The sequence below is a fragment of the Idiotropiscis lumnitzeri genome, chromosome 20 (assembly GCF_059441095.1).
Source record: "Idiotropiscis lumnitzeri isolate Australia: NSW breed Sydney's pygmy pipehorse chromosome 20, RoL_Ilum_1.0, whole genome shotgun sequence".
Classification (NCBI taxonomy): Eukaryota; Metazoa; Chordata; class Actinopteri; order Syngnathiformes; family Syngnathidae; genus Idiotropiscis; species Idiotropiscis lumnitzeri.
In genome coordinates this window covers 8,206,389-8,218,711 of record NC_142410.1, presented here as the reverse complement: position 1 = coordinate 8,218,711, position 12,323 = coordinate 8,206,389, and the positions used below count along the sequence as shown (strand labels likewise).

The following is a 12,323-nucleotide window of genomic DNA, read 5'->3' as shown; positions in this document are numbered from 1 at the left end:
ACGTAAGGTGTACCGTTGTCAGAAAAATACTTGACAGCAGATTTTCTCAAATGTTTGACACCATGTACCACCCCAAAAAAATACTTAGCTCTCCAAGTGTTAAGTTCCTTTCTATTAAACCTGGTCATGAATATTAAATTAAACATTCAAAGCGGATTAATTATTTTGGTATTAATGACGCAATTGGGATTTTGTTGCCTTGTACTCGTGACGTGTAACATCAATAAAGTTCAATCTAATCTAGTCATTTGTTTCCAACGTTTTCAGTCTTTCATCTCGTCATCAGATGAGTTTAGACGCTGATGCCATGTTTCAGATGTTGACAGCAGATCGTATCATTGACACCACCCAGATGGATTTCCTTTAGCTAACTGCATGCATTTATTTATTTATTTTTCTACTTTGTTGTCTTAATAATACCGTCATGTGCCCCCGCTCCAAACCAACGGACCAAGCAACTGAAATGTTGGACTAGTGAGTGAAACCAGTCATAATAGCAACAAGCTCTAAAGCAATTTTTATTTAGTCATGTGTTTAGCACTTGATAAGTAAAATGCATTTGGAATATTTTAACTTATTTGGGTTTTTGCTATATTTTCAGGGGGGCCTTCATTTACGATGGTCCCGACGTTCGATGTTTGGTGCTTATGCTAAGGGGTCGCTTCCGGTATGCAAGCCAACAACCAATCAAGGTAAGATACGTTCTCTTTTTTTTATATATATATATAATTATGACTTTATATTGAGGACTTGCATATGAAATTGGCTCATGTCGGCATCATATAAACGGAACATTAACGTCGTAAAACCGAGGACCCCTTGTACACAGAAAGTGCGGCCTACTTCCTCTTTCACTGATTGGCTTTGTAATCATAACAACACTAATATATCTCTGTATATAAGCGGATCCTGTTTTTCCAGCCTTCAGATTCCGGTCAGGAAAGGGAAACAAGGGGGGATGCTGAGGTTATAGGTGTGAGGTTAAAAAAAAAAAAAAAAAACTAAAACATACTCAGGGGAGAAAAAAAAAACATTAAACTCCAGGATCTTAAAAGTAACTTGTAATGGTTTATTCCTGCTGCCTGCCTGGTGCCCTCTCAGATAGAACACTATTGTGTTGTTTGACCTGGAAATAGAAGAAAGACTCGAGGAGTGGTGGGAGGGGGAAACCCAGAGCGTTTTGCTTGAGAAGGATTGCGCTGTGTCTCCAAGGATCAAGGTTATTCCGAGGCTGAGATGTGATGGTTTGGGAGGCAGCTGGTGCATGCATGGAAGTGTATGTTGGATAGTTAGTTTTGTTGCCCTGCTGCAAATGTGCAAAAAATTGCCATTGTCGCACACTTAAGGGGTACATTTGCAAGTAAAACCATGTCTGAGAAAAACAACCAATCAAGAGACAGAAGGCGTGGCCGACGAAATGTCAATCATTCTCCCTTGCAGTCTCGCGCTGACCTGTTAACTTGGAAAAAAAAGACAAAATATATAGAAAATAAGAAATATTTCTATAAATATACTGTTTATTTTATTTTATTTTGGATTATATTATTTTATTTTATTTTGATTTTATTTGTTCTTTTTTTTATTAAAAGGATTAAGATGCCACAGCAGGTGATTTCATCACTTTTTCCCTTTTTTGTTTTTCACTCTTTTGATTTCATCACAATTTTGCACCAATAACATTTCGTGTTGTAGTAACACTCCATTCTGAATAAGTCACGTAACATCTGTAGCAGCTGTGACTAACATTGGATTATTTCCATGACTTCTATGTATACAATAGCAATATTTACATGATTTATGGCTTTCACCACGGATAGTTGTGGCTAAATAAGCGGCGAATAATCAATAAAATGCAACATACATGTGATGTAAGACAAGCTACATTCAAATCTTCGTAGCAGTTGAACAATACGAACATCCCCTTTTAATGAGACTCTACTTTGGCACGCATGTCAGCTCCGGTCGCTCTGTCGAGGCAGATGCCTCAGTGCTAAGTGGCTGAGGAAACAATTAGGCCTGCCTCTAGCCGTCCTGCATTATTTATCGGCGCTTAGCATGAAAGACTACAAACTGCTTATGTTCTGCAGTTACACCTTCCGTTATCTTCGTGTGTGCACAAATTATCGTCTACAAATCAATAAAAATCCAGCTCCTCACTTCATGCAAGCATTTGTACAAATGAAATCCCTTTCTCAAATTGACCCTACTTTTTTAGCTTTCATTGAAACTTTGAGTTCACTATTCAATCTTTTTTTTTTTCTTTTTTTTTTAAACAGTGAACAAAATAAGTCTTAGCACAAGGCAACACCGTACTTTTGTTAAAGCGGTCACAATTTGAGGAAATACTGACATATGCTGTGCCTCCAGCTGACAACAATTGCTCCCTTCCCGACCAAATTGTAATTTCGATGAATACAGCGTCTTATCATTGTGTGTGTGTGTGTGTGTAAGTGTGCATATGTGTGTGATCAGAGAGGTTAAGACAGGAAAGCCCTGCTCCTTGTGCACCAATGACCCCTCCAAATCAATGTGACAGACCAGTTGATTGGCTGGAGGGTCCTGTCTTTCTGCACCTAATCCCTCAAGGTAGACCCTCGGCCAGGCCTGCTGCGTTTAAGCGTGCGTGTGCGCATGCGCGCGCATGTGTGTGTGCACTCGCATGTGTGTCTTTCTGCACCTAATCCTTCAGGATAGAGCAAAAGCCACGGCTTGGGGTATTGCTGCCGTTATGGGGGTCAGGCCTGTGTGTGTGTGTGTGAATGCTTGAGTTCTTCTCCCCGGTAGTCCAATTAACAGTGCCGAGTAGCGATGTATATTCCGAAAGGGTCAAGTCATGTGTTTGGAAGTAGTAGTGGGTTATCGGGGCGGGGCGAGGGGCACATTTTAGGGCAGATTTGGACGGATAACCCACTTTGGGCGAAATTAGACGCAGGCATCTGGATTTGACCCGCGGGTCCTCGCCGTGACCCCCGAGTGACCAAGGGGGTCACGGTGCACAAAGCAGAGCAGTGACCCCGCACAGGTCAAGCATGCGGGCGGCTGAAAGGACGCCTTTGTGGGGCCTGGCATGCTCACTATTTCCCATGAGCGCCAGGGGACCGCGTCTGCCCAGGAAACGAGAGGCGGAGAGTCGAGGTGTGCGTGTGCGCGTGCGCCGTAATTGATTTTTGTTTGGATTTCAAGTTGCTTGATGTGTGATTATCCCTGACAAGACGCGCTGATTTTTTTATTTGCTCCCTTCCATGTCGGTGTGTTTGATTTCTGTGCACTCTGGGAAAGATTTTGTTTGTCTGATGGAAACTTTGCCACTCCAATTCATGTTTTATTCCCATGCAAATCATCTTAAAACTCCTTGATGGTAGGAAAAAAAAAACAACAACCAAAAAAACAAAGCCAGACATGGTCTTTTTATACCCGTTCCAATCCTGATCCCTGCGCATGTAAAAATCACCGAGTTAATTCTTGTGTGTGTTTATGTTTGAGTGTGTGCGAGGTCCGCCTGTGGTCGCCGCTTGTGTACATCTGTTAGCGGCTCCTTAATGAGCGCGCACACGCCGCCTCCAGTGCTTGTGTGTGGCCCTCGGAGAGGCAGAGAGGAGCCCTCTGCTCCAGTAATCACATTTAATTACACACCAGCATTAGACGGCCCATGAATGGCGTTTTTTTTTTTTTTTTTAGGCAGGCCCCTCACACTGGAATTGGCCACATCCCACCGAACATTGCCCACCTTTGTCCCGGCCGTCCTCTCTGTCTTCTATTAAGACTTTGTCATTTGACCATCAGCAAAGCACTACAGTCGAGTACTAACAACGAATGCTGCACATTAAGACCTGCAAGGTAAAGGGGACAAAAGGCGTTTTCTTGGCTGAGCGGCGTGTGTCAGTCTCATTAATGAGGCAAACGGACCACACGTTAAGACTCCTCAGCCATCGCGTCGCCAGAAAATGCTGCATGCATGTCAGCTCGGGGAGGATTTTAAACTTGAGGAAAATTGAGAGGCCAAGTGTATTCTGTTCATCTCCGAGGGAGGGTGCAGAGGGCGGGGGTAGGTGGTCGCACTGTGAAATCAATTTTTGAAGCGGAGCGTTTTGAAGATGACGTGGGGAGAGGAAGATGCCCGGGTCGCCATCTGCACGCCGCGCACGCACGCTCGAGCAGCGTTTACGTGTTAATATCGACATCTATCAGCGTGTTTACGCGTGAAATGATGCTCTCACCCTTACCCACCCTCAAGAAAAAGACGGTTTTAGGTCAACACATGTAAATACTCGCATGGTTTACCTCCAATGTAAACGTGCTGCTGTGCCATGAAAACATTCTTAATGCTATCACTTTATCATTGCTTGTAAAAACAGCAAAATCCGCCTTTGATGAAATTCATGATTTTTCCTTCAATCCATTTGCAATTTAGTTTCTCTTTTTCTGCTCTAAAAGGAAAAAAACAAAATAATGATTGGTCAGGAGCAGCAGTATTATTAATCATTCTTCAGTGAGCATTACGAATATGCTCCTGCGGGTATTGTGATATTGTTTGTCTACATGTGCTGCCGCACAATTGTGTGCAATCATCGGTTGCTTAAAGCATTAGAAGACCTCATAAATTCTATTCGTTTTCCCGGTCCTGTTGTGTTAGCATTAAGTTCAACTGTAAACTTGAACTTGGAGTGGCCTTAAGCAACTTCAACCCCCTCTTTAAAAAAAAAAAAAAAAAATGCTCACCATGTGACAAACTGCTGCTTGCAAATCCAATCAGAAAATCTCAAAACTGGCAACTTGGATCACTCGTATCTCAAGGCAGCACTGTACTGTTTTTTTTTTTCATGTCCTTACTAATTTACCCCGACTTTCCTCCAACCCCGCCTTTTGCTCCTATTTAATGTCTCTCTCTCACACACACACGCACACCCACGCGTGCACACAGTCTCGAACTGACCATAAATCCAGTTTGTTTTTCAAAGGCCAGACTCATAAAGAGAAGAGGTGACAGAGCAGCACTGATGGGTCAATATAGCCCCTACACACACACACACACACCCTCACACACACAAATGCCCTCTCATACAAGATGCATGACCCCGTACGGCATACGCACACACACAGGTATGTCGAATGTGGAATTTGCATGAGAACACACTCGGTTTTATTCATATATGCACATTGTACACATGCACACACACATTAACAGGGGCGGCGTACTGTGAATGGTATGTTTGAGTGGAACAGAATGACTGCGGGAATTCATGCTGGCTTTCCTCTATTAAATCTGCTAGAAGGCTTACTGTGTACGGTGAGTGCTGACGTCCCCAGCCCACTGTGATGATCTACAGCCTGTGTATGTGCGTGCGTGTTCACGTCTACCTGTTGCCAGTGATCTATCGCCCGGGGGGGAATTTTATATAGCATATACGAACATTTGTGCCCATTTGTGCACGTTTAAATCAACGTTTTGCGAGTGAGCGTGTCGGTGTGGGCGTGCAGCTGCATGCTCCATAGCTTCCTTTTTGCAGCGTTTAGGGTTTGGCACACAGAGGGTGGGAATTCCTTCACATTCACATCAGGACAGAGGAGGGTCTCACAGGCGACTCCGCACGGCTGCAAGTTTTCTGACACACGGGAGTGATAATTTACTGTCAGAGTGGGCTGCAACTGGAATGGGGAATCGGTGAAGAGGTGCAAACAGGACGCCCTGTATGCTGTACATGAGGTGTGTCAGAAAAGTTCCAGGACTTTGTGGGCCAGATGACCAACCCTACAAAGCGTTTTTGCTGCATTTTCTTCATTCAGTGTTTGAGAAGAAGCAAAAGTTGTGATGAGACTCGTCAGCTCACAATGTGCCGAGCATCTGACAGTTCCCGACCAAGAAGAACATCGTCGTGCTGGAGCAACCTACCTCCTCACCCGAGCTGGATTCATGTGATGTTTTTTTTTTTTCCTCCTCTTTCTCCAAGTTCAATGAAGTCATCAATGGCGCCAGTATTTTATTATTTTTTTTCAAGATGTGGACGACGTCAAGATGTTTGTAATGGTGGAGCTGTAAGGGTGCCGGAAGAATCCTTCCAGGAGTGCTTGAAGGGGTGGCAGAGATGGCTGGAAAAGTGCATTCCACTACAGGAGGATTACTTTGAAGAGGAAAACTTAACGTTTGCACAAATTCACTGACACCAGTTCTGGAACCGTGTTCTGACACGCCTCGCATAGCTGACACCCTAGAAGTTAAATAATAGTAGTTAAATAGTTCAACACATTTGAACTATTTTTTTTTTTAATCACAGAAGCAATTAAACTTTTCTCGCTGACTGTTTCCATTGATTCTGGATCTATCCTTTTTTCTGTAAAAAAATAAAAAAATAAAATAAAATAATAATAAATGAATGAAGGGTTGGGTTCAGCATCAGGTAGAATTTTTTTTCAGAAACAATTACAGCGCCGGGTAAAATCTGTATTGTGCAAGTTTATATAGGTCAAACTTCAATACCAAAAATTAAAATAAATAAATATGATAAAAAAAAAATTGTTTAAAATCAGCGCCAAATTACGTTTAGGCGCACAGGTACTTTTTTTCCATTTAAGATTATTGTTTGGTAGTGGGAAGAGAGATTTTTTTATTTTTTATCTATAAAATGCATGCTTGGCTCAATAAATATTGTGAAATTATTTTTGCTTGACAGATGACGCAAATATTAACCTGCAAATGCTTTTGACACTTTAAAAGGGAACTCTTTCAAAGTTAAGACTTTTGACAACGGCCAAAAAAAATAAATAAAATAAAAAATGCTGTTGTAATTGAGATAAATCGACATGCCTCCCACACAGTTAAGCAACAAAATGCATGATTCATTCCAAAGAATTCTGAACCATTTCCACATTTCAGCGTCCGGGCCTTGTGAGACTCACTCCGTCGTCAACATAGCTTTCAACATTCCTCCCATTTCTTTTTCTTCCTCCCCCTTGCGGGATATACTCTACTCCCCCCTCCCTCCCTCCTCACCCTTTTTTCACATGCCCTCCCCGCCTCTACTTGTTCTCCCTTCCTCTTCCTTTCTTCTGTTCTCATCGAAATTCAGCCCTCGCCGTGGACACCATTGATCTCGCCTTCCTCCATGTTTGAGAGCCGCTGGGCGGGCCTAGTGTTTTTTTTTTTTGTTTTTTTTTTGCGGTGGGGCAGATAGTGGGAAGGATAAGGACGGCACAAGTGGACTAGACGGTGGACGCAGGGAGCAGAAAAGGGAACGGCGAGAAGAGAAGTGGGGCGGAGAGAAGAAGAGGGGCCCTTTAATAGCGGCGAAGAGAAGAAAAGACACGGGCGCTCCTCGTGATCACGTCTTCCGCCTCTTTTTTTTTTTTGCAGACACAAGAGAGCAACTATTTTGTGGAGCCCACACATAACGGCCACTTTATTTAGTCCGCTCCTTTCAGCTCGTGCCAAGCTGTCGGCCCAAAACAGTAAAACGAGCTGTTTGACAACGTGCTAAGCCCCCACCTTTTCGTTTTATTTACTGACTGAGATGACAGATAAACATTTAAAACTCTTGCATTTGACAAAATTCCTGGTCGTGAAAAATCCACTTTGTACTGTTTGTGTTTTTTTTTTTTGGGGGGGGGGGGGAATTTTTTGAATGCAAGATTGTCGCCAATGTTTTAGCCGACGACGAAACGATTCACTTGATCGGTCCATGGAAGGGAATTAAATGGCTTCTCTAAATTGTTTTCCCTCACCGTTAATGCTTTCTGGTTTACGGTCCTCCTTGTCGCTGCTCTTCCTGTTTTTTTCCCCCTCCTAAGCTCTCAATCAATCGAGACGTCAACCGTGGTTGATGGTTCCGTCTTTTACCTCTTTGATAATATGGACAATAAATGGCAGTATGCACGCTCTCTTCAACATGTGGGCACATTTAGATATGACCCACCTTTAATCCCCCCCAGGCCGCACACATTGGTCCACTCTCCACATCTCGAGCTGCGCCAACATCAGAAAAGGTCAACGGGCCTACCCGGGCTGTCCCCAGGCCAGGCTGGCGACCTCGCAGTCCCCCCCACAATGCATTTCCCTCTCCGCTGACTCCCCCCCCCCCCCGCTGACCTTTAAGGATACTCTCATTGCTACCAGACCTCTGACAGACTGCAGCTCCTTAGAAAAATCACCAGGGAATGTTTTTTGGGGAGGGGGGGTTGTACAAAACATCCTGCAGTGTTTGGTATTAAAGAACCATTTTTTTTTTTTTTTTTTTTTTTTTGCTAAATTGAGATTTGCGAAGTCTGTAAGGAAATCTGATGACCGTTCACTCCGGTTTTGTTACTAATTGCTACTTTCTTTGTCACCGTCGAGTGGACTTGGAGTTTATGTCTTCCACCTTACTAAATATTATAAAATGAATAAATAAACTGTTGCTTTCCCCAACAGCTGGCACCAACATCTGTTTGGATTTGGCAATAATATAGCTCAACATTCAATTGATTTGATTTCAAGTCCCTCGTGACCAAATTCTCTTTATTTCCCTGCGGGATTAATTTATTTGAGTCGTCGTAAGCCAGGTAAATAAAGAAATTGTATTAGAATGTAAATAGAAGAAATGGATTCAAACAAAATATTATGTCCTTTTAAAAATATTGCTGAAGCACTTCCACTCATGCCACGCTCACGATGGCTGATCACAGGCCGGAGCGAGTTACGTGTGTTCGTTTTGCGAAGTCTGCTGACAGTACAGTCGGTGACGTGATGCCACCTCTTCTGGCAACAAGAAACTCCCCCCCCCCCCTTCCCACCTACGCCCGCCCGCGCCCCCCGCCCCCAACCTACGACACTCAATGCCTCTCGTTAGGGGCCTCTGAACTTTGTGCATTCAAAAGCAAATAGGCTGCCACATAAAGATCATCCCTCATTTCTTCTGCAGTCACTCAGAGAAACACGCACACACACACACACGCACAAAGAGGTACTCCATCAGAACAGGCACCCTCCCCATCCTCTCCAACATACATATAAAAAAAGATTCCAAGTGTTTATTATCATCTGAAATGTTACTTCAACATACATGTGCGCCATTTGCGTCCCCTGGAAATTAAAATAATCGACTCCTAATTAAGGTTACTGTGAAATACATTTTTTTTTTACTTAAATGAGAAGTTTCAGTGAAACTTGAGATTGGCCAATGTGCATTTTGAGTAAAGGAAATTTGAGTTAACTTCGAGAACGTTACAACTCGCTAATGGCGCCATTTTGAATCAACGGAAAATGTGAAATAGGAACATTTTGTTATTTTAATAATGAAATAATTATAATGATTTTAATTTAAAAAGAATTGATATAGATGTATTTTTTTTTCTTACTGACGTTTTTATTGTATTTAAAATAATTTAATTTAATTATTTATTGATATAAATGAATAGAACGGGGAAAAAAATTGCGAGTTAAATAACTAAAAAAATGTATTTTCATTATCCAATTTTAGGGAAAAAAAACTCGTAATCAATATAACTCTTGATAATGTAAAGAATGTAGGGGGGCCACATGTGGCCCCAGGGCCATACCTTTCCATAACATCTGCTGTGGATTTGTACAGTGACAGGATTCCCAATAATAATGTGAACATTCAAAACCAATTTCAGCGCCCCTCTGCGTGACCTTAAACAATATATCTCTGCGCGTGCGTGCACGTCCACAGTGAGTTTGCATCATTATCGCCGTACTCATGCATGACTAAGACATGAAAAATTCCACATCCCCACAGGTGTTCCCTATTCAACAGTTACCACGGCAACTCCGCCCCTTGCGTGCCCCATCTTAACCCCTATCCAAAGTTTAATCATCAAGACTTTCAGGATCTGACCTCAGCCGCCGTCACATTTCTGTGCGGTTGCGGTTCAGCATGAGGCCAGCAGGGGAGGCTGTGGCTCACCCTTTTGCTCTGGCGCTTGTCATTTCCCCACAACATGAGACCAGCTGATCCCACAGGTCAAAGGTTGGCACCCAGCGTTCCAGTCGAGCTCACTCGGACGAGAACCTGCGACGGCGCAGGTGTGTAGCTTTCGTTCGTGCGCGTACGCCAACCATAAGGATGCGACTCCTCATCCGTCCTCCCCGCGCGACCTCTGACCTCCTCTCCTCTGTCAAGTTGTTGCATATTCTGTAGTTGCCGTGGCGGCGGCGGTTTGTTTGAGGCCTTCTCAGGATCATCTGTTATGTCACCTGACCCCATGCTGAACCCGTGTGCCCACTCACGCAATTTGGTGTGATAGCATTTAAAACAAAGGCCTGGTTTTAAAATAAAAGAGGGCGGGGCCGGGGGGGCTGGAGGAATGAAGAAAGGCTCAGCTGTGGCCGAGCGTCACCTCCTTTTAATTTTATGAGGATGGCGGGGTGGAAAAGTAAGTGGCGGCTTTTGACATGTATGACAGGACATGAGGGGAGAGGCACATGTGACCCTGCAACACACCGCGCCGCATAAACACACACGCACCGACACACACTTTCACATCTGCTTTGGCCATCGGCTCCAGTTGACGTGCCCCTCCTCCCAAGACCCGCACATTAATTCTCCCCGTAGTGCTGCTCCTCATAGCTTTCTCTATCACTGGCAAAGTAAACCCACCATGTGAGAATGATGAATGGGCCATCCTGCGCCGGAAACACACGTTAAAACCTCCTGCTACACACACACACACACACACCCACACACACGCACGCCCACACAGCCCTTCGCTTTCACCCGCACTCTCCCTATCTGACTATGCCTCTCTCCTCTTTCCTGCCGAGCTCCCAACACACAGTATAGTGTCTTGTTGATAGTGTCCTGTGTCACACGCACACGCACACGCACACGCACACACGCAGGCAAATGTGTGCATGTAAAGCTCAAGACTAAAGATTCACTCACACACAAATACAAAGACAACAAACTAAACTGTACAGTTTGATCAAATCATATTTAAAACAGCTGGAACGTACTGGAGAGTGTAGGTGGTGGTATGCATGGTGAGCAGGGAAGAACAGACATTTGAAACTGAGGTAAATTTGCACCGTGTTTAAAATTTTGCTTTTACCACAGTATGTATACGTGCGCGTGCGTGTGTGTGTGTGTGTGTGTGTGTTTGCGTGTGTTTGCTATAATGCACTCTATCTATCTATCTATCTATCTATCTCTCTCTCTCTCTCTCTCTCTCTCTCTCTGATATTGCGTGATTATTTTGCTGTGGTACAAAGCAAGATGTGTGTGCGCCAGATGCATAAGGCAAGATGATAACTGCCTGTTCATGTACATACAGTATGACCTCCCGAAAGGAGAACGAGAGACACACATGCGCGGATATGTTTAAAGACATGCCCAAAGAGAAAAAAAAAATCAGTTTTAATTGAATCTGTCAGTGGTATTTATTTAACTAGAGTTTATTTTGGTGTTTAAACTGCTTGCCGCCGCGTCGCCTAAAAGGTCGCCCATATGAAACCATTTAGGATCAAGCTATAATGTTAATTTTTTACATCTTGGGCTTGCAATGTGATTTTTTTTTTCTTCCCCCCCCACCGACTCAATTCTTTTATTTTAAAAGTCTTAATTCTAATTGACACAAGACATTGCCCTTTTAACCACTGTGCTGTCATTTTCACTTAATTGTTACAAAAAATATTTACCGCAAATAGTGCATCTTTGTTCATCTCGCTATCGATGTCACTTTTGTATGATGACATGCAGGACTTTTAAATGCCCCTCCGCTGCCATCATGTCATCATCATTATATTATTAGCATTTGAGCTGGGGTGTGTAGACTTTTTTTTTTTTATAATATACCCACTGTGCATCGATTTTGTTACGTTTATATTTAGTGGTGTCTTCAAAAATTCAATTCTAAGTTTTGTCGACAAATTATTATATTTATCGAAATATTATATTTCAATTTTTGTCTAAAAAATTAAGCAGCCGTACCTAATATTGTGACCACAGCGAGGCCAGTTCCTCGCATTAAGTCGACTTAATGTTGCACCTCATAATAATAAATTTAATCCGTTGTTTTCTTTTACATAGTTGGCGGAGTCTGACATCAGCCAGGGGAGATGTTCGAACTCCAGGTGGTCCATAACTAATTAAATAAAGCATCACTGTGAGAGAAAATCCCTTTAGATGCATTGAGAGAGAGAAGAGAGGGCAAAAAAAAAAAAAAAATCCCCACAAACCTAAAGTGGGGGGGGGGAAGAAAAAAAAAAAAGAAAAGAGTTTCATTTGCTGTCAAAACATTTGTAGTGGAATTAAACATATGGATGCCACAGGCAAAGTGAGGGCTGGAATACATTAGCGCTGCACAATGTTACACTAACCCTCCAGTATCTTACA

The 12,323-nt window shown here is 43.1% G+C and overlaps 1 protein-coding gene across 1 annotated transcript in view; it reads left to right on the top strand.

The window, feature by feature from the left end:
- bahcc1b (BAH domain and coiled-coil containing 1b) overlaps positions 1-12,323 on the top strand; it is an 87,754-nt gene that overhangs the window by 953 nt on the left and 74,478 nt on the right. Inside the window, exon 2 of the mRNA XM_088283850.1 lies at positions 602-692. The gene's annotated coding sequence lies outside the window, so the exon portion shown is untranslated. The remainder of the gene's footprint in view (positions 1-601; positions 693-12,323) is intronic.